Below are 23,256 nucleotides of genomic sequence, written 5' to 3'. Positions count from 1 at the left end.
GGATACAACATTCCTGCCATAACGTTTTAGCACAGGTTTGCATGTAATAGCAGGAAACCTAATATTCTGCCCTTCCGAAGATTTATTATGTAAAATGTTAGTGGAGTGGTTCATCCTGGGTGGGGCTTAGGGATCCAGAGAGGTTCTGCATCAAAAACGTCTCCGCTCACTCCTCAATTCATGGACCACTGCCATCAGTTTTGGAGGAGTTTGGTGAGTTATGGGAAGGGCCTTGCTTCCAATGTGACCTCTTCTGTCTTTTCGACTTGACAGTGTTGATTCTGTTTTCATTGTTCCCATGATGTGTGGAAAGTGGAGGAAGGGGATTGTGTTTTAACACTTTCTGCTTGGCCTTCCAGTCCCAAGCGGCCTCATGAGATTAAAAAAGGAGACGGTTATGGATCACCTTGAGTCTGGTTTGGAACATAAGCATGTATTTAAATTTTATTGCTCATGGTTTCTTTTCAAGTGCATCAAATTACTTCCTTTGCTTTTGACCTTGACTGGTGTAGTTAGGGAAGATCACGACGCAAGCAGATTGTAAAGTCAGGTTTTTAAGCACTTCACACACCTTGAGGATTGCGTCTGTGTTCCTGTAGTTCAGCTTCTTGGCAATAACGGGGCAATGAGGCACACCAGTGGAGAATGCTGTGGCAAAGTCTGTAGGGCCTTCTTGAGCATAAAGCTAGGTGGTGGTTTGTGTGGTGACAACCAGGATGCAATTCAAGTTTCAAGGAACCTCTCAGGGATTTGGGCCTTCCACTGCCTCTGGAAAACCAATGAAATGGAGGTTATTCTGCCTTGCCCTGTCCTCAGCATTTTCTGCTCGTCCTCCAGTTTTTTAGATATTATGGTGAGGTGTGTTACAGTAGGTTGCAGCTCTGGCATCCTCCAGTTCCACTATGTGCCCTTCTGTTCCAGTAGGAGACCATGTGAACTACCTCACGTAAGTCTTGCCGTAGGAGTGGTAGATCCACTCCTACCTCACCTACCGCTTGCAGTATAGCACCAGTGTCTAATGAGTCAGGATGCTGCTGACCTGGTGGAGCCTCAGCGGTCAATCTAGACACCTCTGTTGGAGAGGTGAATTTATCAATCTAAGGTTTAAGCTTGCAAGGCAGGGACTGGTCTCTTCCTGTGTTCACTGCCCCAATAATTACTAATATCTGTGGTGTAAATTGGGCAGTCCTTTACCCCCACCTACAGCAATGAATAGTCCAGGAGTAGTGGGATGCTACTCACCAGGTGGTTGCCCAGCTATCCCTTCAAATTTATAGTGATATCTGTGAACACATCGTGAAAGAGACTGTGGTAAAGATCTCTGCGTCTCCAGCACAATACAAGTTCAAAAGTAATTGATCTGGCTGAACAGGCAAAGGGCAGACAGTGCCCACCTCAGGACTTTCCAACTAGCATTAGTCACAGTTTGGGCTTTCGCAGGACAAGGCCATTGTAAGAGGCCAGCTCAAATGGCCATTGCTGTTCGCAGGCCCTCCTCAGAGTTAGGTGCTTCAGTTCCCCGTCTATGCTCAATGCCTCAGATGTCCTACACTTTCCTCTTTGCTGCAAGGGCCAGTGGGATGTAGATCATGCAGGAGCCTCCTGGTGGATTCAGCTTGTTCCCAGGAGGTAGCGTGTTCTTAGCTGAAGAGCCTCAGCCCACATGCGCCTCCCATCCAGTCACAGGCATTATTAGCATCTGGGAATGCTCTCTTGCCTTGTCTTGTCTGATGGTCACACTATCATGGGATTGGAAAGACAAAAGAGCAGGTGGCAGCTGGTTACTCACTTCCCCCTAGGTGCCCCCACAGTCGAGGCTGCATTGGGCAGGCTGATTATTGTGTCATTGATATGAGTAAATATTTGTTATTACAAACTAGTGAAAATTAGAATTCCTCTTGTATGAATCCAATTGTTATTTTGGGATCATGAGCAATTAAGGACCAGATGTACAGAGCATTCTGCTGGTCGCAAGTGGCCCATCAGGCCGTTTGCACCCTGAAAAATGCTTTTTGCCATGTACCAAAGGCAAAATGCGACTTGGTAACTTGTTACCGAATCTCATTTTGCTTTTGTAATTCAGTATTAGGTAGGCGTGTGTAAAGGGCGTCCCTTCCTAAGAATGACTCGCAGGGCCAGGTATGAATGTTTTGCGAACAGAATGCGGTCGCAAAGCATTCGTAGATTACCATCAATTTCAAATTGGTGGTAAGCCATTCGGAAATGGGAAGGGGTCCTTAAGGAACCCTTTCCTCCCTGTGAATGAGGGGGAGGGTCCCATGGACTACTGCCTACTTAAAAAAAATTAAAACAAAACTTTACATTTTTTTGTTTGAAATGCATCCAGATTTCCTTTTTAGAAAAAAATGGGCTGCATTTAAAAAAAATGACTGCTTTATTTAAAACGCACTATCATCAAACAAGTGGTCCTTGCGGAGGAAGTGTAGCCCTTAACTTCCACGGCAAGTAATGAAATAAAAACCCTCCTCATAGGTAAGGTTTTTGTTCAGTCTTTGATAACCTTTATTCGACCTTAAACTAAATCATTCATTCTTATTAAAAAATTCTTAATTGGATATTCTTAAGAAAAAATATTCTTTTTCAAAAGAGAATTTTTCAAGGAAAAGCTTTGCTTATACTTAGGTGCTCCTGTACAGTGATGACACTGTGAAGGTGAGTAAGGTGATTATAAAGTGTACTGGTGTTATGTACATCTATGTACAAATGTGGCTGAACCAGATCTCATGATCTTAAATGCAACACCCAAAATGACAATGTTGAAAGACACAACTGCCAACAGGCCGGCGGTAACAAAAATGGAATTATGACCACGGCAGAAACCTCTCAGACAGACAGACAATTTAACACACCGTCTGCCACGGCGGTAGCAACAAGCACCGCTGCGGTAACCGCCAGCAGCCAGGCGGAAGACAATGTACCGCCCACTCTATTATGACAGGCCTATCTGCCACCTTTTCTGGGGTGGTACTAACAACATCAAAAGCACGGTGGAAACAGTACACAGAAGGCAAAGGATTCACCGCTGGAGACACAAGGAAGAACCACGCCGCCATGGAGCCTGAATTGCAGGTGTTCCCCATGCTCGTTTATCTCCTTCACTATGAACACCAACGCCGGCGAAGACGACCACGGTGAGTACTGCTGCCTAGCACACAGGGGAGGGGGGAGGAAAACGAGAGTGATGCACACACGCAACACCCCCACCCCCAATACCATACACATAACCAGATGCAGTAACATTACATATTCACACTGTACCCCTCAGGAAAAATGCAAGGACAAAAGGAATTGATTAAAGGGAGTGTAATAAGGTAAAATACGAGATAATCGTGCTCCAAAATCAAAACAATATATACAAATGGAGGGACACTGCCCACTCCACAATGTCCGTGGGCCACTGGGCCACATCACATAGGCCAAGGCCCCACTTGACTCCTGCAATTGGATATTCATGGAGAGAACACCGCAGTGGCATCAGGTCGAAAATGCACAGGCACCTCAGGGGAACAGGGAACGGGGGCACCTCTGCAGGAAGATGGTACAACACCACTTGTCCTGGAGGGGGCCACATGCTCTGTGCGATGTCCTGGGGAGTGCAAGGCCACAGTCTCTCAAGTGGGTGGTTTGCCCACTGCTTGGTCCTGGGGAGTGCAAAGCCACAGTCTCTCAAGTGGGTGGTTTGCCCACTGCTTGGTCCTGGGGAGTGCAAAGGCACAGTCTCTCAAGTGGGTAGTTTGCCCACTGATTGGTCCCGGGGAGTGCAAAGCCACAGTCTCTCAAGTGGGTGGTTTGCTCACTGCTTGGTCCTGGGGAGTGCAAGGCCACAGTTTCTCTAGTGGGTGGCTTCTCCACTGGTTCTGGAGGGGGCCTTGTACCCAGTGTGCTTCATCCTGGCAACAATGGGGTGAGTGGATGCCTTCTTCCACTGGTTCTGGAGGGGGCCTGGTGCCCTGTGATGCAACACTTGGGTAGTGCAAGGTCACAGTCTCTCACCTGGGTGTCACACCCACAGGATTTGCAGGGTCCAGGACGCACTACAGTCCATGGAGGCAGGACTACACGCTGCCCGCCGGCGGTAACAGCTGCTCAATGGTGGCAGTGGTGGTGCTGGTGTTGGTGCTGGCAGTAGTGGTGGTAGGCTGTTCATCGTTTTGACTAGTGTCAGGGGCCCTTTGGTGTGCCACTGCCTCCCTCATGTTGTTGGCCATGTCTGCCAGCACCCCTGCAATGGTGACCAAGGTGGTGTGGATGTCCTTCAACTCCTCCCTGATCCCCAGGTACTGTCCCTCCTGCAGCCGCTGGGTCTCCTGCAACTTGTCCAGTATCTGGCCCATCATCTCCTGGGAATGGTCGTATGCTCCCAGGATGTTGGTGAGTGCCTCCTGGAGAGTCTATTCCCTGGGCCTGTCCCCCCCTGTCGCACAGCAGTCTTCCCAGCTTCCCTGTTGTCCTGTGCCTCTGTTTCCTGAACCGTGTACCCACTGCCACTGACCCCAGGTCCCTGATCGTCCTGTGTTTGTGGGGTGGCCTGGGGTCCCTGCAGTAGTGGACACACTGCTGATTGACGTGTCCTGAGGACAGTGGTAAGGGCCCGCTGGGTGGGTGCTGTGGTGGTGTTTCCTGAGGGGGAGGCTCTGTGGTGGTATGGGACTGTGCCTGGGTTACCGACTGTCTGGAGGTCCCTGATGGGCCAGGTTGATCATCCAGATCCAGGCGTCATCACTGTGGGCCTTTTCTGTGGAGGGACTGGATGTTGCTGGCACCTCGTCTCCGGTGACGTTGGATGGGGGACCTGTGGGGCTGTAAATGCAGTGTTATTGTTTCTGTGTATGCCATCTTGTGCATGGGTGTGTTGGCCTCTATGGTTGTTATTGCCCTGGCAGCTTAGCCTTGTGTGAGTAGTGATTTGGTGGGCTAGGTGATTGTCTCTAGTGTGCATGCTTTAGTGATGTGTATCCATGCTGATCTGTGATGGGGGTCCGTGCATTGGTGTTTTGTGCAGGGCTTGGCATTGGGATGAGTGGGTTGTGATGGTGGGGTGTATGTGAGAGGGTGGGATGATGGGGGTGAGGGTATGTGATGGCATGCAGGTAGGGGAGGTGATAGTAATAGAGTTGACTTACCAGAGTCCAGTCCACCTGCTACTCCTGCCAGGCCTTCAGAATGCATGATTGCCTAGACTTGCTCCTCCCATGTTGTTAGTTGTGGGGGAGGAGGTGGGGTTCGACCGTCAGTCCTCTGTACTGCTATTTTGGTGTCTTGCTGCCACGGAATGCACCTTCCCCCGTAGGTCATTCCATCTGTTCCTGATGTCACCCCCTGTTCTTGGGTGCTGTCCTACGGTGTTGACCCTGTCCACGATTCTCCACCATAGCTCCATCTTCCTAGCAATGGATGTCTGCTGCACCTGTGATCCGAATGGCTGTGGCTCTACCCGGATGATTTCCTCCACCATGACGCTTAGCTCCTCCTCTGAGAACCTGGGGTGTCGCTGCGGTGCCATGGGTGTAGTGTGAGTGGTGTGGGTGAGCGTGTGTGGGGTGATGTGTTTGGGTGTGTGATGTAAGGTCCGTGGATGGTGTATAGGTGATGGTGTTATATGGCTCTGGTTGTGTGGGTGCTCTTGCTGTATCTCTCTCTTGTAGCAATTCTTTCTAGTCCTGAAGGGATGTGGGTAGTGTGGGTGGGTGTTTTATAGTGGTGTGGGTGTGGTGTGTGTATGTGTGTCAGGTGTGTGTAGTTTGAATTGTCCAATGTGGTGTAGTTTTGTTTGAGTGTGTGTATTTTGAGCGCGGCGGTATGTATTGCCAATGGTTTACCGCCATTGAATGTCCGCCGCGGTGATTCGTGGGTCATATTGTGATGGGTGTAGTTCTGTTGGCTTAACGGTGTGGGTTTGGATACCGCCAGTTTATCGCTGACCTTTGGGCTGGCGGACTTGTGTGTGTGGCTGTATAGTGACGGATTGGTATGTGTGTGTCATGATATGGTTGGCGGTTATCTGCCGCAGCGCCGTTATGTTGGCGACAGTCGGCATGGCGGTGAGTGGGATTTACCGCCAATGTCATAATGAGGGCCAAAATGTTTAAAAAGGGAACACCATGTGTTACACTTCATCTGGCACCAACCACTACTCATTCAGACGTTAGCATCTATAGGGCACTTGTCCCTATCATCTCATCCAATGATAGCCATTATAAATATAGCCAGCTAAATCTGGCACAAGCCACTAATAATTCAAAACAGAAGCCCTTGTCAAGGTCAACCTATGCTGCCTTATGCCTTATGATAGTTCTCCTTACCCAGGACCACAGGTTACGGGGTTGTCCCCTTTTAGGTTTTAGATCATTTAAAAAGCAGTCACAGACATGGTGGTCTGCTGATTCCAGCAGGCCACCATTCCTGTGAGTGCCAGCCATTCCCAATGGGTCGCAAACTGCGACCTGCATCATGAAGGTTAATGAGGCATGTCCCTTGTGATCATTTGGGAATCACAAACAGTGCCTCAGACACTGTTGTACATCAGATTTTGCGACTCGCAATTTGTGAGTCACTAAAAATCATAATTTGCAATTTGCAAAACCTGACGGTGGTACATGTTGCCCTTACTTCTATGAGCTGTGTTTTAAAAGTAAATTATGAAAACTGTAGAGCACTCCTGATGAATAAATCTCCTTGTTTCAAAATACAGTGAGAAAACTACTATATGTATAACAGTGAGTTACCACTGGCAAGCCTAAGATGATGTAAAATAATTTTAAGCATTAATAAGCTAGTAAAATAGCAGCTAATACAGGTGAACCATCTGAGTAGGTTCAGGTGGTGGAACCCTGCAGGTATAACCATGGTAGGTGTAGCATGGGGCGTACAATCACATTAAGACCTTTTCTGATCTAGCTAAAGATTTTGACATCCACAACTACCTGTTGTTCAGATACCTTCAACTTAGGGATGCATTTGGCGGGTGGACACCAGGGGCCAGATTTATCAAAGTTTCACGCAACACAGTAAGTCACCTTACTGCTCTGTGTGAAAGGGAGAGGGCAAGAATGAGCCATATTTAACAATATATGGTGCATTCCTGTCCTCTCCTTGCACTGGTGCATAATATACTGCATTACACCAACACAGGCACCCTTTGTAGGAGGCTGGCCCTCTATGTAGTGTGCAAAGCTAGGCACACTGTGCAGGGGGTCCAGGCAACCACACAATGGTTTCCAGAGGTAAAAATCAGATCACCTATTTCTCCAATTTTTTTGCTACCTGTTAGAGCAGTTAGGCTAATCCAGGAAATGTGCTGAGCATTTCTTGTACTCACAGTATCAATCATGCACCACACACATTCAATGAATGACTCGAGACCAGAATTTATAAAAAATACTTCAGATTTTGAAATCATTTTTAAGACCAAAATGGTTATGATACGTTAAGTACTTTTTGAGTTATGATTTTTCAAAGTTTTACAAAGTTAATCTTTCTGTGCGTAATTACGCACCATAGGAATCAATGGAAGGCCATCTGTAAGATTGCATATAAAATCACACAATGGAGTTACCAGTCTCTTCTTTTGCAGGATGGTCGATGAGGATGGTGGGCACCCTGTGCCAGCTGGAGACCCTCTGGTGGCTCCAGGTTAGAGCAGGAATGGAGCTGGAACGTCTCTTGGCACAGGCACATGACCACTTGGAGGGGCCACCTGGAAAATTTGCAGAATTAATGGTGGTTCTTCAGGGTCCCCTTGGGCTGTTGGGGTCACAAAGGGTTAGGGACCCATGGCACACAGCTGGTTCTGCGATGCAGGGCTCAGGACGGCCGGATGCAGGGCGAGTTTTTGTCATGGAGGTTGTGTGAAATAGAACCCTTTGGAGCTGGACGTAAGTCTTCTTCCGGGGCCTTACAGGATGACAAGGGCACTCTTGTGTGAGGTCCAGGATGTTCCTGAAGTCCCTTGACTGGGGCTTCCTCCTGGTCCAGTTGCAGCTCTGGGAGAGCTGTTTTTGCTGTAGTCCAATGTGCACTGACCAGTACCTGGGGTATTGGCACAACTGAGCCATGGGAGGGCACAGTGCCACCAAAGTTGGCACACTTCGAGGTCTCATCTGGGCTGTTGTTGGTGTGTTGTTGGGTTCAGCTGTGTCTTCCGGTTGTGGAGATATTGGCCGGTCGGTGAAGTGACCCTCACCGGTTTGCTGGTTCTTTGCAGGTTTCTTGTGGTTCTTGAGTGGTACCTCCACTCAGGAGGGAGATCTCAGGCTATTTGCAAAACCTTGGTGTCTTCTGGGTAGTTTGTGGTCAGTCCAGAGGTCGGTTCCTCCGCAGCGGCGGTGGTCAGGAATCTGGTGCAGCAAGCAGGGGTCTTGGAGCCTCGTCTGGTGCAGCAGGTCCTCTGTTCTCATGCTGTCGGATTCTTTGGTGCTGTCTTCTTTTCTTCCTGATGAATCTGATTTCTTGGTCTAGGGGAGCCCACTAAATGCTGAATTTAGTGGGTGTTTTAGGGGGAACCTGATAGTGTCCAATGGGACACTTACCCTTGGGTGGCTACACCCACTACAGTGACCACTTCCTGTGGGCAGGGTCACTACCCTAAACCTCATTGGCTATTTTCCTGCCATCCAACATGGAGGAAAATGAAATGGAGGGTCCACTTCACCCGCAAGCCCTTAGGGGTGGTGCATGCTCAGTGAAACCTCTATTCCTACCCTTTGTGTGGTTTCCCGCTTTTACTCCCGCCAAAAGGGGGGGGGGGCAAAGGGGGAAGCCATCTACTGCTACCAGCAGGCCTGGGGGCTCGGGTTTCAAAGGCAGTAGCCCTTTGAAGCTCACCGCCAGGGGAATGCACATTCCTGAGGGAGGGGGTGTTAGCTCCTCCACCCAGGAAGGGCATTGTCTTACAAACCAGAGAGACAGGGCTCTGCCCCAAGGTTTGTATATTGGCTGTTTGGAGGTGGCATGCTGGATGGAACCAGTCAGCAACCATGCCAGTAAGGTTACCTTTGGCAGGGGACAACTCTAAGGTGGCTCCTGGGTACATTTAGGGATAAATCCAATACTGGTACCAGTTTAGATTTATCATCTGGAGTTCTTTGATACCAAACAATCCAGGGTGCAGAGTGGCCATCATGTAGCTGGGGAACTCGTGTTTGACCATTGTCCATCACATTCATGTAAAATGGCTGCTCTGTTTACTCACTATGTCCCAGGTTTGGCAAGGACACAGTGGGGGCATATTGCTCATGCAGCTATGCCCTCACATATAGTATGGTGCACCCTGCCTTAGGGCTGGAAGGCCTGCTAGTGGGGTGACTTACCCATAACATATGCAGTGTAGGGTGGACAGGGCACACAGGAAGTGTGCCAATTCGAATTAGTCTTCCTTTTTAGATTTTCTCTAGAACACTCAGCCTACAAAGGCAGTGCTGGGAGCATCAGGATGCAGGGCCGTAGAGGGTGGCACAATCAGTGCTGCTGCCCTCAGGGCCTACCCCTAGTATCACATGCCCTGGGTACAGGTGTACCCATTTACTAGGGACTTAGGGCCATATGTACGAACACTTTTTCCCATAGACACAGAAAACCTATGCTACATCTGGCCCTTACAGTGATATTTAAGAATGTATCAAATAGTGCAAAGCATCACAACAGATTTAGGGAAACAGCTCTGGCCCAGGGAACCTGGTTAGCAGGGGCCCTGGGCACTACAGCTTCTAGGACACATCAACATCAGGCAAAAAGTGGGGAGCTAACCATGCAAAAAGAGGCCTCCTCTCACACTGTTGCACCATTGTGCAAGAATGCCTGCATTGTAGGCAGGATTGTTTTGTGCAGGAAGGTACAAAAACAATCCTCAGAGGCTTTTTCCTCTTTCTAATTGTGTTTCAGAATGCAGCGGACACAGAAAGAGGCTGTAGCACACCTAGAAAGAGGAAAAAATGAAAATAAATAAATATATTTCTCCTCATTACACCTCCCCTGAGAAGGCCCAGCATTTTGGTGCATTCTCAGGTCTACTGCTCATGGTAAGTCTGGGAATGCACCAAAGTCCATGGATGGATGTGTGAGAACACCAGCGCTCCACACATGGAATGCCTCCCTGGGGCAGAGTAAGCCAAGGCAATGCCTTGTGCTGCCTTGCATTACTCCAGATTTACCAAGCACCGCTGGGCCACACAAGGTAACTTTGTGTTGCTTGGTAAATCTGACTTTAGTGTTTGTTGCCTTTGCGTTACCTTGTGCAAGGGCAATGCAACACTTTGATTGTTCTGCTCCCAGGTATATTAAAGAACTGCCCATTATTACAGCTCATTAGAAGCAAGATTGATTATCAGTCAGCTAGTTGGAAACAGAACATCGATGGTATTTTGAGTTCTAATAAATAATGCTCCAGATAGGATTCAGGAAGTGAGGATTGCCCCTGGAAGACAGCAAATGGTGTGAGCCTAAAAAACCAGCTAGGAAACTAGTGATCTCTTTAAGGCTCCACTTACTTCTGCTCAAACTCAAATACGTACACAACATATACTTTACACCACAGCGCCCCTGAAAGATGGGTAAAATCCCCTTCCCACAGTGTTTTATATGGCAAAATACCAAAGGGGACTCCTCCATGTAACCTGGGGATGTGGAGTGATTTAGATACACTAGTCAATCAATCAATCAACTTGGATTAGTAGAGCATTTTGATTGCTGATTTTGTAAGCCCATAAGGCTTCTGTGCAACAGTGTGAGGGTTGGTAGTGTTGATCAAGGCAATGGGACCTATTCACAAAAACTAATTCAGAGTATGTAAAGTGGTAGTATTTTACATGCTCCAAAATGCAATTCACATACGTCCAGCTGGATATCTCTACCTCTTCTATATTATCTATATGGAAATCTCCACTCCGGTGGTGGCAATATCTGAACATGTGTGTTTCAAGTTTAGTAGTAAATGTGGGCGGGACATGGAGATTGCTTGGAAGACAGTCATAATTGCAAAACAAAACGAGTTAGGGTGAAGGAAAGTGAAGACTGGGTTTAGAGAGTAATATGCTAATACACAATTCACACCATCATAAGAGTAAGGTCATTACAATTCCATAATACCCTTTTAATTTTAATAGGATTTCATTACATATTGAAAAACAGACTCAAACGTACTCCAGCCAAACCATGGAGTAAGTCAAGCACAACACATCACCAACCACTGGTACTGCAACACACTGCCAAAGCAGTCAATGATGGCAAACATTAATAAATAGTGAAACAAAGTAAATTAACTTAAATAACATTTAAATTAAAATATATCGAAATTTAAGTTTATTAGCAAATATTTCTTACAATTATTTTTAATGTTAATTTTGAATATACATTACTTTTAGTAAGATATGCAGTAAATGATAGCTTCTTCTTAAAAATGTAAATTTCAAATAAAATAATACGTTACCTGAATAATTTAATTGAATAAAAAATGATTTACATACAAAAAAATAATAACTAAGTTAAAATGTAATATGTTACGTTTTAGTCCAGGTTTATTGTCCCTTGTTACTGTTGTCACCCTAGGTGAACAAGAGTTAGGGAAATGTGTTTTAACGTCTTTAATTAAAAATAAATAGTCTTTATTTTTAATTTAAAATTCATTTTTCTTAAAATGTCCTATTACTTTTTCAATATAGAGACCTCTGTTGCACTGAGAATAGGAAGGCTCCACTATTAATGATAGATATGAGGTATCTGGAGGAAGGGTTTTAGAGGGGTGTTACAGTTTTATCACTGAGGCATTCGTATGCTAGTGTAAGCAGTAAGATTGAAAAAGAATCCACCTGCTGTTTGCAAGGGTGCTGCCCCAGTACGAAATTTCACCATATGACGAAGAATTAGAAAAGGATGTCTGTGCATATTTTGAAGCTATTTGCAAACAGAAGAATTATCAGTTGCAATCTGCACTGTTCACCAATGGTGGGAAATAATATGGAGATTTAGAGAATTAAGGAGGACAAAGAAGTTGCAAGATTCCTGGGTGTTACAAGTGTTTGAGTTTAGCGATACTAATCATCCCAGCTCTCAAGAGACTTCCTCATTGTACATATTTTACACGTTGTGTTGTCAACATGTTACTCGATTGGCTGAATAAAAATGAAATCTCTTTTTAGGCAATTTCTTGTCTATTGGCTATCTGATATGTTTAAGGGAATATTTAAGAGCCCCTTGCACCATTTTAGCGCTGCCCTTAGCGACATTTTTTTACGCTAAGTCATGCTAAGGTGGCCTTTTCCCCACGCCATATTTACAAAGTTCTGCAATGCAAGCATTGCGCCACTTTGTAACCCCTTGCGCCACATTATGTCTATGCTAGCTAGGCAAGGCCAGGCGATTGGGGGCATATTTACAACAGCTTGACAAAGTGCAGTGCCGCAAATCGTTTTGGTGTGCCGCCCTATGCCTATATGAAAGGGCAGGAATGCAGAGTATTTCTGAAATACGGTGCATTCCTATCCTTTCACTCAGCGCCACCACCCAATTTGGTGCCTAGTGCCAATGCAGACATCTTTGCACCACGTTGCAAGGGTCTCTGCGTTGCATGCAGGATTGTTATTGTGCAGGAAGAGACACCTTTCTGCACAAAAACAATCTGGAGAGGAGTTTTCCTCTTTCCATGTGTGCTGCATAATGCAGCATACATGGAAAGAGATAAAAACGAGGAGAAATAAGAATATTTCTCCTGTTTTACGCCACCCCGGAGAAGTGTAAGATTTTTGCGCTGTTCCAGGTTTATATCATTTAATAAACTTGGGGCTGCATCAAAATCCATGGGTATTGCAATGGAAAAACGACCACAATGTCCATGGAATGCCCCCCTGACGCACAGTAAAGCAACGCAGTGACTTGTGCTGCCTTGACTTACTCCATGTCTATGAGGTCATAAAAAGCCACACAAAGTGGCTTTCTGGGCCTCATAAATATGGTTCTGCAGTGTGTGCAGCCAGAGCGTCAAAAAGTGATGCTCCAGCGGCACACAGGGCTTGTAAATATGCCCCTTGGTATTTATCTTATTGCTTCTTATCACGTTACATAAACATAGGGGGGCTGTTTACAAGGAGCTTGTGCCACTGTTGCTTCATTGTTGCTTCATTTCTTTTTATGCATCAGCGGCACATTCTCTCCTCCATGTTGCCCCATATTTACCAAACGATGCATTAAGACCAACACATCAGTTTTTGATGGCCTGCATCAAAAAATACCTGCACCAGAGCTGCTGTGCTACACAGTTTATAATGTATAATGTATGCAGGTTAGGTGTTCCCTTGTAAAAACCCACTTAAAACTGATACAGTGATATTTACAAGTTTTTCAATGTGTGACGCATGTTTGAGATGCGTTGCAGTAAGCATGAAATGGGTCAAAATTGCAATGCCTCTTTAACCCAGACGTAGGAACTGACAGCAGCTTTTAAGAGGAATCTGACCATTTGAAGTCAATTTCCACACTGCAATATGTCCGTATTTCCCATCCCCTCTATTAGTAGTGGGTCTGCGTATGTGATAAACATGTTGTAGGACCCTTTGACCAACCTGGGACCATGGCACCTATAATATTATCATCCACTGCAGCAAGGTTATATGACATGTGAAATTGTGTGCTCCCTGTAAGGGACAGGCCAGGGTTGTAACTTCTCCATCGAGGAATGGGTCCACAGGTCCAGGCCAGCATACTCCAAAGGGCAACAGGTAAGTATACACATAAGGTAGGTAATACATGTTTTGATACTTAGCATTACAACATCACTCACATTGTTACACATACTCAGGTCTCTACACACACAGAAGTAGACTATGCCCACTGTAATGTGAAACATAGCCATATTGCATACATTACATCCAAGACCACATAGGAGTGTACAAAGTGCTATTCTATCATTGTACAGTCTTTTACATTAGTCCCCACAAAATAGGCTACTTGTGTCAGTCAGAATTGATGCTTCGCCTCTGATTTTTGATGCGTTGCTGAGGTTGCGTTGGCTGTGAGGGCAACTTCAGCAACGTGCCACTTTTGGGGCTGATGCACTGCAGCAGGGTTCCCTCGAAAGCATCAGAATTTCTGACACATCCTTGGGACCTTACGTCATGGTGCCTCGTATTGTAAATACTATGCATCCATGGCATTGCAACCTGCCTTCCCGCAGTGTAAGAATTATTGACGAATCACTGCTGCGAAGCAGTGATGCGTCATTCCTTGTAAATGCGGCCCAATGTCTTCTCTCTTCTCTGCAATACTAGGCATTACATTAGGCAGTAATGACAAAAGAAAATCTATATTCTACAATGTTAAAGATCAGCAAGCTGATAATAAATAGTCTTTGCACAGCCAAACTGACAATACCATTTAGATGGAAACAAATTGTGAGCTACAACAATTAAACTTTAGTGGCAGAAAACTTGGAATACGGAATAGAAATATGGAAAAAGCTTCTACCACTCATTATGAGATGCATAATAAATGAACTACTATCAACAGGGAATGATGTACTTTTTTAATGACAAACTTACTTATTATTCACCTTGTCTGCCTGAGTCACGGATTCGTCTGTCCCTCTTTTCTTATTTGGTATTCACACGGCTTCCGCACCTCCCTTCACTCCTCTATTAACATTTTTGACTGAGGCGGACTGAGGCGGACCTGTCTTCTGAATGAGGAGTGAATGAGAGTGTGCCTGCCACGGGTTTTATTGTAAAATAAAGAATTGTAACCCCAAAAATAATAAACAGTAACTGTGACTCAGAAGGATTCAGCTTATTGAGAGACAAAACAGTAATCCTTAATTAATGCGCTGTGAAACCTCTAAAGAGAAAGGGCCCTTTATGAAGACAGAAGGAAACCTTTCAAGGAAATCATAGGGGTGTGACACGAACACACAGAGCACAAATATGAACTCTGTTGTGTTTAGAGAACCGAGGAACAGATTAATGAAGAAATACATCTGCACAAGCTGGCGTAACATGTAATTAGGCACTATTTCTGCTAGCCAGATGAAGTCTTGAAGTGATTCAAGTGAAACTATGGACTAGTCGATATACACTGGAAATAAAGAAGGCTTTAATAGAAGGGTCTGAAATGATATATTATGTGACTTGGATATCATGAAAAAAGAAATATCTCATGTATTATGGATGACTCTCTTCCAAGTTTTTTAATTACTAAGGCTGAGCATTGGGTCTGCTTGGATAGGTTTTTAATGTTTTATGTGTCTGATGTATCAAATTTCTAATTCATTTGTGATTTTCGTTCATGATTGTACATACTGATTTATAGTAAAGAATTACATAGAGGAATTTACAAAATTAGCTGAATGGACGGCATTTGTAATCTGTACATGAAGGGGCCTAGAGATCTATAGTTAGAAAGACTATATGCTGTGCTAATGTCATCAGAAACATAGTTTGAACCTGTAACACGCTAGTCCCTCACCTTTCATCAATTATTTTGAGCCTGTTAAGAGCTTCTATATTGTGATATATCTGTGCCTCGGAAAGTATCCACCTCGGTAATTTGAAAGTACTTTTATTAATAAAAACACTTAAAATTCGTCTCGTCCCCTTCCCCTTGTTGAAATTCAGCAGAAATTTCGCATCTAGCCCTAGGATACTATAATATCGTTTAGGGTCCTACCTCAGTCCCAGAAGGTACCAGCACCGTCTGTTCTTTTCAGTACTTATCTTAGTTTTAAATTTTCTACTTACCTTTTCATGAAGACCTTTCTCTTTGTAAGGTAAAGCACTAATTGGATATTATTAAATGTTGTTTACTGAGTCCCGCTGTATATCAGTTTCTCACCCTGTCCACATTATGGAGTATGAGTTCATTGTTTGCCTTTGTTATGCTGAGACAGATGAGTTCCCAAAGGGAGTAACGTGGTCATTCAGTTGGAGTACACCCACTCACAATCCTGCCAGTAACCATTGGCGGCTTTAGGCTCATAAGGAACGCGCTTGTAATGTTGTGGGCCCCAGGCCTACATGTGGTAGATGACACACACAGACAGCTTGGATACGGAACTGGCCTCGAGCACATGCACCCGGCTCTTTTATTGGCAGGGTCACCAGACCAGTGACGCCTGAGTTGGATGTGTGTGGGGTGGGTGTAAAGGCTAGCCCTCAAGGAGTGGCTGGGAGTAACTACGTAACAAACACTAGAATGTGTCCAGGAGGACACTACAGAGCTCACACTTTTAGAAGGAAATGACAGAAGAACAGGCTATAAAAGCTTTGATAGGCTTGGATACTCCAAACCCAACTTCTAAAGCATTTGCTATTCCTAGTAAATGTGCAGGTAACAATAGATTTAAAACAATGGCCGGATTCTCACTATGGGCAAAATCAGGCTCAAGGAGCGATTAATTGTACAATATGGTGTTCCTGGCAATCTACCCTTTGACCTTGCTCTTGTACCCCCTGAGTCTGGCGGTTGAAGGTTGGGGAGTTTGAGCTGCACCTGCCTGTGTGTCCCGAGAACTGACACACATTAGACTGGCTCAGCCTCATATTAACATAACAACTTTAAGTTATATTACACATTTTCTGCCAATTCAAACCGCAAGATGCCAAACAAAATTCAATCATAATTAAACTTTAAATATCGGGACACACAAAAACAGATTAACTATGTCTTGCACTGTGTCTAAAAAAAACCTTAGAATGATGCTGGGAGGAAAACAGCCTTTACAATGCAGGGATTACCACTCAATGCCTTTACAGTGCACCATTTTCATTTAATGTCTTCACCACGCAATGGTTTACCATGCATGTTTTTACTACCCTTATGCCTTTACCACACATGCCTTTACCAAGCAGGGTAAGAATATTTAAGGTAAGATGTTGTGTATGTCTGTATGTTTGTATATAATATAAGTAAATATATATATATATATATATATATATATATATATATATATATATATATATATATATATGAATGTTTAGGGTTGTAAGGATATTTTTAGGATTTAGAGGTGGGTATGAGTATAGGGTGTTCAGTGTATTTTTAGGGTTTAGGGGTGGGTAAGCGTATAGGATGGGAAGGGTATTGTTAGGGTTTAGAGAGGGTAGGGGTATAGGGTGATAAAGATATTTTTATGGTTGGTTAGAGGTGTACGGTTTTAAGGTATTTTTAAGGTTTGGGGTAGGTAGGGGTAGAGGGTGTTAAGGGTATTTTTAGGGTTTGGGGTGAGTAAGGCTATAGGGTGTTCAGGGTATTTTTTTAGGGTTTAGGGGTATAGGGTGGTAAGGGTGTTTTTAGGGTTTGGAGTAAGTAGCAATTTAGGGTGATAAGGATGTTTTAGAGTTTAGAGGTGGGCAGGGATATAGGGTGGTAAGGGTATTTGAGGTTAAGAAGTGAGTAGGGGTATACGGTGATGAGGTAAAAAAAGGTGGATTCCCCCCAATAAAGAACAAATGTAAATTTATAATAATATAAATAAAAAAGGGGGGTTTCATGGGTCATGGGGTCTTCCCCACAAAAATAACATATATATATATATATGGATTTTACCTTTAATAAATTTACATTGCATGGTAAAAATATATCTGTGGTGAAGGCATTGTGTAGCAAAGGCATGTGTGGTAAGTGCATGTATTCTATTATCATAAAACTGCTGGACATAGAGAGAACCCCTAGACTCAGAGGTAGTGCAAGGAATAGAAATTAAGCAGCGCTCTTGGAGATCTGTTTACCGTTGCCTGCAAGGAACATACCTGTGCAAAGCACATCCAGTGAAAAAATGCTTTCATATTGAAACATTTGTGATCTGGTGGCTCCTTTTTGAGGTGCCCCTAAGATTACTTTGCAAGTTACTCATGAAAGAAATTCAAATACTATAAAAAAACGAAAGGTAACAAACTTGGAAAAAGGTATATCCATCTCTGTAGCTGCCCCTGAGGTAAAGGGAAATATAGAAGCTAGAACGGAGAGAGCCCCAAGGAAAGCTGCAAGAACGGAAAAGAGAAAGAGGACACTACAAAAAACCCATCCAGACGGCCCATTACCGCAAAGATACACGACAGTCCGTAGTTTGTTGGAAATATATTGGCCGCAGTTTATTGAGGGATTATTTACAGCATGCCAGCCCTTCTTTTATGAGGGCCATAAATCAATCATACGGGTTGTTGTAAAGGGCAATAAAAATCATTATACCTTTGATACATTTGTGTCATAATTGTTTTCTTTTACAACTTTTCCATTAGCTGATACTTTATCTTAATACATGCCGCTTGCTCTTTGTTTTCAATCAATCTCCCGCGTTGTCCGTTATTTTTTATCTAGACGGGTACTCGTATTTCCGTTTAGGCTTAGCTCGCTACCTTGTTTTGTTCCTTGTGTCCCGTTCTCCAGTGGACCCGGGCTGCGAATGCCGTGTTACCGAGTACCTCCCCTGACTGCCTTACCCTGCCGTGAGGCATCCCAAGGTAAGTAGCCTTGCCACCCCGCTGCGCTGGGTGTGGCCTTTGTAGTTCTTTTATCCTTTCTTTCCGCTTTCTTACTTGCTGCTTTTCATCCGACCAACCAGTCTGCGACGTTCTGGGTGCCTGTTGTTTGGTTGGTGTGGGTGGGTGGGTGTCTTCTTCCTCTTGGCTGCCCGGTCGCCTGTGTTGACCAAGGTGCTGGGCAGCCCCCTTTTAAGCATCCTTGTGAATCCCCCCGGGGTGTCCCCCCCTCCCCTGTTGGATTAAAAAAATGCAACCCCCCCTTATTGGCCGCTTGCTCCTCGTTGCCCCCTCTCCTTTCTGTTTCCGCCCAACGTTGCCACTACGATGGGCCGGAAGAGGGGGGGGGGTGGTTGTTCGCTTGGGGGGGAGCACTTCCGCCCCCCCCCCATGAAACCTTTGTTTTGCGTGCCCCATTTTGACGCGAATTTCCTGCTCAGGGCCGCGGTGGGGTTTCCGCTCCGGCCATTCTGAGCTCCAGGTGGTCGTGGGCCTTCGCCCTAAACCCCTCCAGATGGCCCATTACCGCAAAGATACACAACAGTCCGTAGTTTGTTGGAAATATATTGGCCGCAGTTTATTGAGGGATTATTTACAGCATGCCAGCCCTTCTTTTATGAGGGCCATCATTCAATCATACGGGTTGTTGTAAAGGACAATAAAAATCATTATACCTTTGATACATTTGTGTCATAATTGTTTTCTTTTACAACTTTTCCATTAGCTGATACTTTATCTTATTACATGCCGCTTGCTCTTTGTTTTCAATCAATCTCCCGCGTTGTCCGTTATTTTTTATCTAGGCGGGTACTCGTATTTCCGTTTAGGCTTAGCTCGCTACCTTGTTTTGGTCCTTGTGTCCCGTTCTCCAGTGGACCCAGGCTGCGAGTGCCGTGTTACCGAGTACCTCCCCTGACTGCCTTACCCTGCCGTGAGGCATCCCAAGGTAAGTAGCCTTGCCACCCGCTGCGCTGGGTGTGGCCTTTGTAGTTCTTTTTTCCTTTCTTTCCGCCACGCTGCACTTTGGGTTAACGCTCAAGGGCGGCTCCCCCCCCTTTTTTTTTTTTTTGTTAGCAGCAGTCGGCGAGTTCGTTCCCTCCCAGGTGGATTACTAGTACGTCGGGCGGGGGGCTGTGTGACGATGAGCTCGCTGATTCTGTCCATGAAGTGCTCCGATTTCATGCCTGGGAAACCGAACCATCTTATGGTTGTCCACCGCGGGCGTTGCCTGCCCGTGTTGGCCGAGGATTCCCACCAAGTTTTTGTTCTGTGAATGAAGGAGTGACCGACCACCCATGCCGTTCTATGTGTACCTGTGGGTGGAAGGGGACAATGTGGGGTGACTTGTTGGGGTCATTTGGTGTGATTGCCCACCTGCTGCTCCCTAACGTATCTTTTGTAGGCATTGGATCGCCATCTACCGATTGCCTTGATGCCTGGCTCTGACATGCCGTGGCGGGCTGCTGTGGTGGCTGCCCCTATCCTGAATGAGTGGGTACCGAAATTACAGGCGTGGAGCCCCACCCTGGCCAAAGCCCTCCTGAGTATTGATTTGAATTGGAATAGGCTCAGGCACTCCCCGTTCTCGTGTGTTAGGAGTGCTCCCTGAGATTTGGGGGAGAGCTGTAGTAGCTCCTGGGTGTTGCAGACTGGACATACCTCCCGATCTTCTATGCATTTCAGCTCTGTCTTTGCCCCCTTTCCAAGCTGGTCTGTTTTGGATTTTCGTAGTATGATTAGCATCTGCCTATGGCCTATGTGCACGTCGTTTTTCTGAATTCCTGCCTTCGCGTAACCTGTTTTTGCCGGGGCCACTGGCTCGTTTATCCTGAATGCCCCGAAGAAAGACAGTGAAAAAGCTGTTTTGAAGAGTGTATGCTCGAACTTGTTGCGGCATATGGCCCCTAGGGCTCCTACCAACTGCTTCAGCGTACCAAACTCTATTGGGTGCCTTTTGTCTACCGTTGGTCCTTCCAGTCTGCGCCAACCTTTCATAGCTGCTTTTATGTAATGGGAGTTTGTGGGGTCCCTGCCAGTTGCCAGATTACTGAAGTGTGCCACAGCTGTTAGGTGGGCTTGGGCCCATGATTTTGTTTTCTTTTGTAAGAATCCCCATTGTATGAAGCGTTCTACTGCCTTCTGTGATTCTTCGGGGTAGTGCCAGGACTTTAGGCCTGTTACCGCTAGCACTCTGTGCACGTACGCTGTGTATCGCCTGTCTGTTTTTGGTGCTAAGGCGTGGGTTATTAAAGCTGTTAAGTCCCCTCTACCAGTTCCCATAGGCTGTGTGGAAAAGGGGTCATCTCCTTCTCTGCTTCTGGGGCCAAGTTCCTGAATTTCCCCATCTGGAAACGAGAGAGGGAATCTGCTTTAACGTTTGTGATACCTTGTACATGTCTAGCTCTTAATTCTAGATTGCCTTCCAGCTGCCTGAACACCAAGTATCTCAATAGCCTTAAAACTGCCGCGCACTGTGAGGTCCCTCTGTTGATAGCGTGTACTACCACCTGGTTGTCTGACCATAGTGTGAGCTTCATGTTTCTCAGTTGTTCTTTCCAGATTGCTAGTGACACTGCAATGGGAAATAACTCCAGCAGTGTGATGTTTTTGTTCAGGCCCCGTGTTGCCCAGGCGTCTGGCCATTTCATGGCACACCACTTGTTCTTTAGTATTGCCCCAAAACCTATGCTGCCTGCTGCATCTGTGTATAGTTCTATTTGCCTGGCGGACACCCAGCCTTCTCTCCATATGAGGGTCCCATTGAAGTCTGCTAAAAATGCCTGCCATGTCTGCAGGTCCCGTTTAGCCCCAGATGTCAATCTTACATGGTGGTGCTTTTTCTCCAGCCCCCTGGTAAGCTGGGAGATTCGCCTGGAAAATACTCTGCCCGCGGGGATCACCCTAGCAGCAAAGTTTAGCTTGCCTAAGAGTTCTTGGAGCTCTCCCAGGGTGGCCTTCTGTTTCCCCAGCAACCCCTTGATGTTAGCTTGCAGGTCCTTGACCTTGTCTCGTGGTATGCTGGATGTGCCTGCCACTGAGTCTAATTCGATTCCTAGGAATATGAGTTTCGTGGATGGGCCTGTGGTTTTATCCTCCGCCAACGGCACGCCCAATGAGGCGGCAAGCGATTGAAATGCATCTAGTAGCTCCTGGCGGTCGGGCCCGCTAGGCTGGCCTATGAATAGGAAATCGTCTAAGTAGTGCAGTTTGCCGCCCCTTGGGTGTTGTTTGTGCAGCGCCCATTCCAAGAATGTGCTAAATTTCTCAAAGTAGGCACATGATATTGAACAGCCCATGGGCAGAGCTTTGTCAAAGTAAGTTTTGCCCTCAAACATGAACCCTAACAGGTGGAAGCTCTCGGGATGTACTGGGAGTAGCCTGAAGGCTGCTTCGATGTCTGCTTTCGCCATTAGCGTGCCCCGCCCTTTGGCGCGCAGTAATTCCACTGCATCGTCCACTGATGCATAACCTACCGCGCAGTGTGCAGGGTCTATGCCATCGTTTACTGACTCCCCCTCTGGGTAGGACAGGTGGTGGATGAGTCTGAATTTGCCTGCCTCTTTTTTGGGGACCACTCCTAGGGGGGATATAATCAGCTTGTGAGGGATGGGGGTGGCAAGCGGGCCCTCTACTCTACCTAACTCTATCTCCTTTTTGATTTTTTCTTTTATAACTTCTGGATACTCGCTTGCTGAGCGTAGGTTCCTTGGTTTTTTATTATGAGGTACCAGCTTGGATGGTATCTTAAAGCCTTGCTCAAACCCTTCACATATTAATTTCGCGTCCTGTTGGTTATTGTACTCATTGGCAAGCTGCCTTAACCTGACTGTGTTGATGGGGGATACTGCCAATTCTACCTCTCCCCCCAGCCAGCCTATGTGTTTGGGGTGATCACTTCTTTTTGTCTCTTTCCCCTTTGATACCGCCGTTACCCCCTCGTTTGCATTCTGCAGCGGGGCTCCCCCCCCCCGCATGTGGAGCATACGTGTCTGAACTTGCATGCCGCTCCCCACGTGCACTCGCCTTTTTCGAATTTGTAGCAAATTGCAGACGTCGTTCTCCCTGTCTGAGGCCCCTTCCATTGTGTGTATGGCTGTCTCTTTTGGTAGGGCTTGCCCTCTTCAAGCCTGCTTCTCTGGAAACTCCCGCGAAAGGGCTGTTCGCCCTTGTGGGCCCAGTTCCTAGCTTCCCTTGCTACCATCATTTTATGCATGTACCCGGCTACATCTTCCTCGTCCCATTCCATGTCAGGGTGAGCTTGCATTTTTAACCTGAAGCCTTTGTCATAATCTAGCCAGGCTTCCCCGGAAAATTGCCTATGTGCTTCGTGGATTTTCGATTCGTAGAGCCACAGATCTTTTGCGTAATGCGGGAATTTCTCCACTATTATACACGCCATGATCCTAAAGGCATCTAGCCAGTTGTCAAAGTTCCTTTCCTTCCTAACTCGGTTGCGCTCCCTCCTGTCCTCCTCTTTCTTGTCTACTGTGGTTAAGTCTAAACCTTCTACCTGAATCTCTAGCAGGGTAAAAATATCTATGAATTCTCTGCGCCATTTCCTCTCCTTTACTGCTAGCGGGATAAGACTTGCTAGCCCAGGGGCCCTTGCCACCATGTAAGGTCTCCCTAGGGTCCCTCTTTTGTAAGCCTCTGGCACTTGCCCTTCTGCTGTTGGGTGTCGTCATCTGCGCGCCGTTTTGGTCGGCTCTGCGCCCCAAGCTTGTATAGGCCGGGCTGGGGATCTCAGGGGCGCCGGCCCCTCCTCCCCACTGCCTTCCCT

The sequence above is a fragment of the Pleurodeles waltl genome, chromosome 7 (assembly GCF_031143425.1).
Source record: "Pleurodeles waltl isolate 20211129_DDA chromosome 7, aPleWal1.hap1.20221129, whole genome shotgun sequence".
Classification (NCBI taxonomy): domain Eukaryota; kingdom Metazoa; phylum Chordata; class Amphibia; order Caudata; family Salamandridae; genus Pleurodeles; species Pleurodeles waltl.
This window is presented reverse-complemented; position numbering follows the sequence as displayed.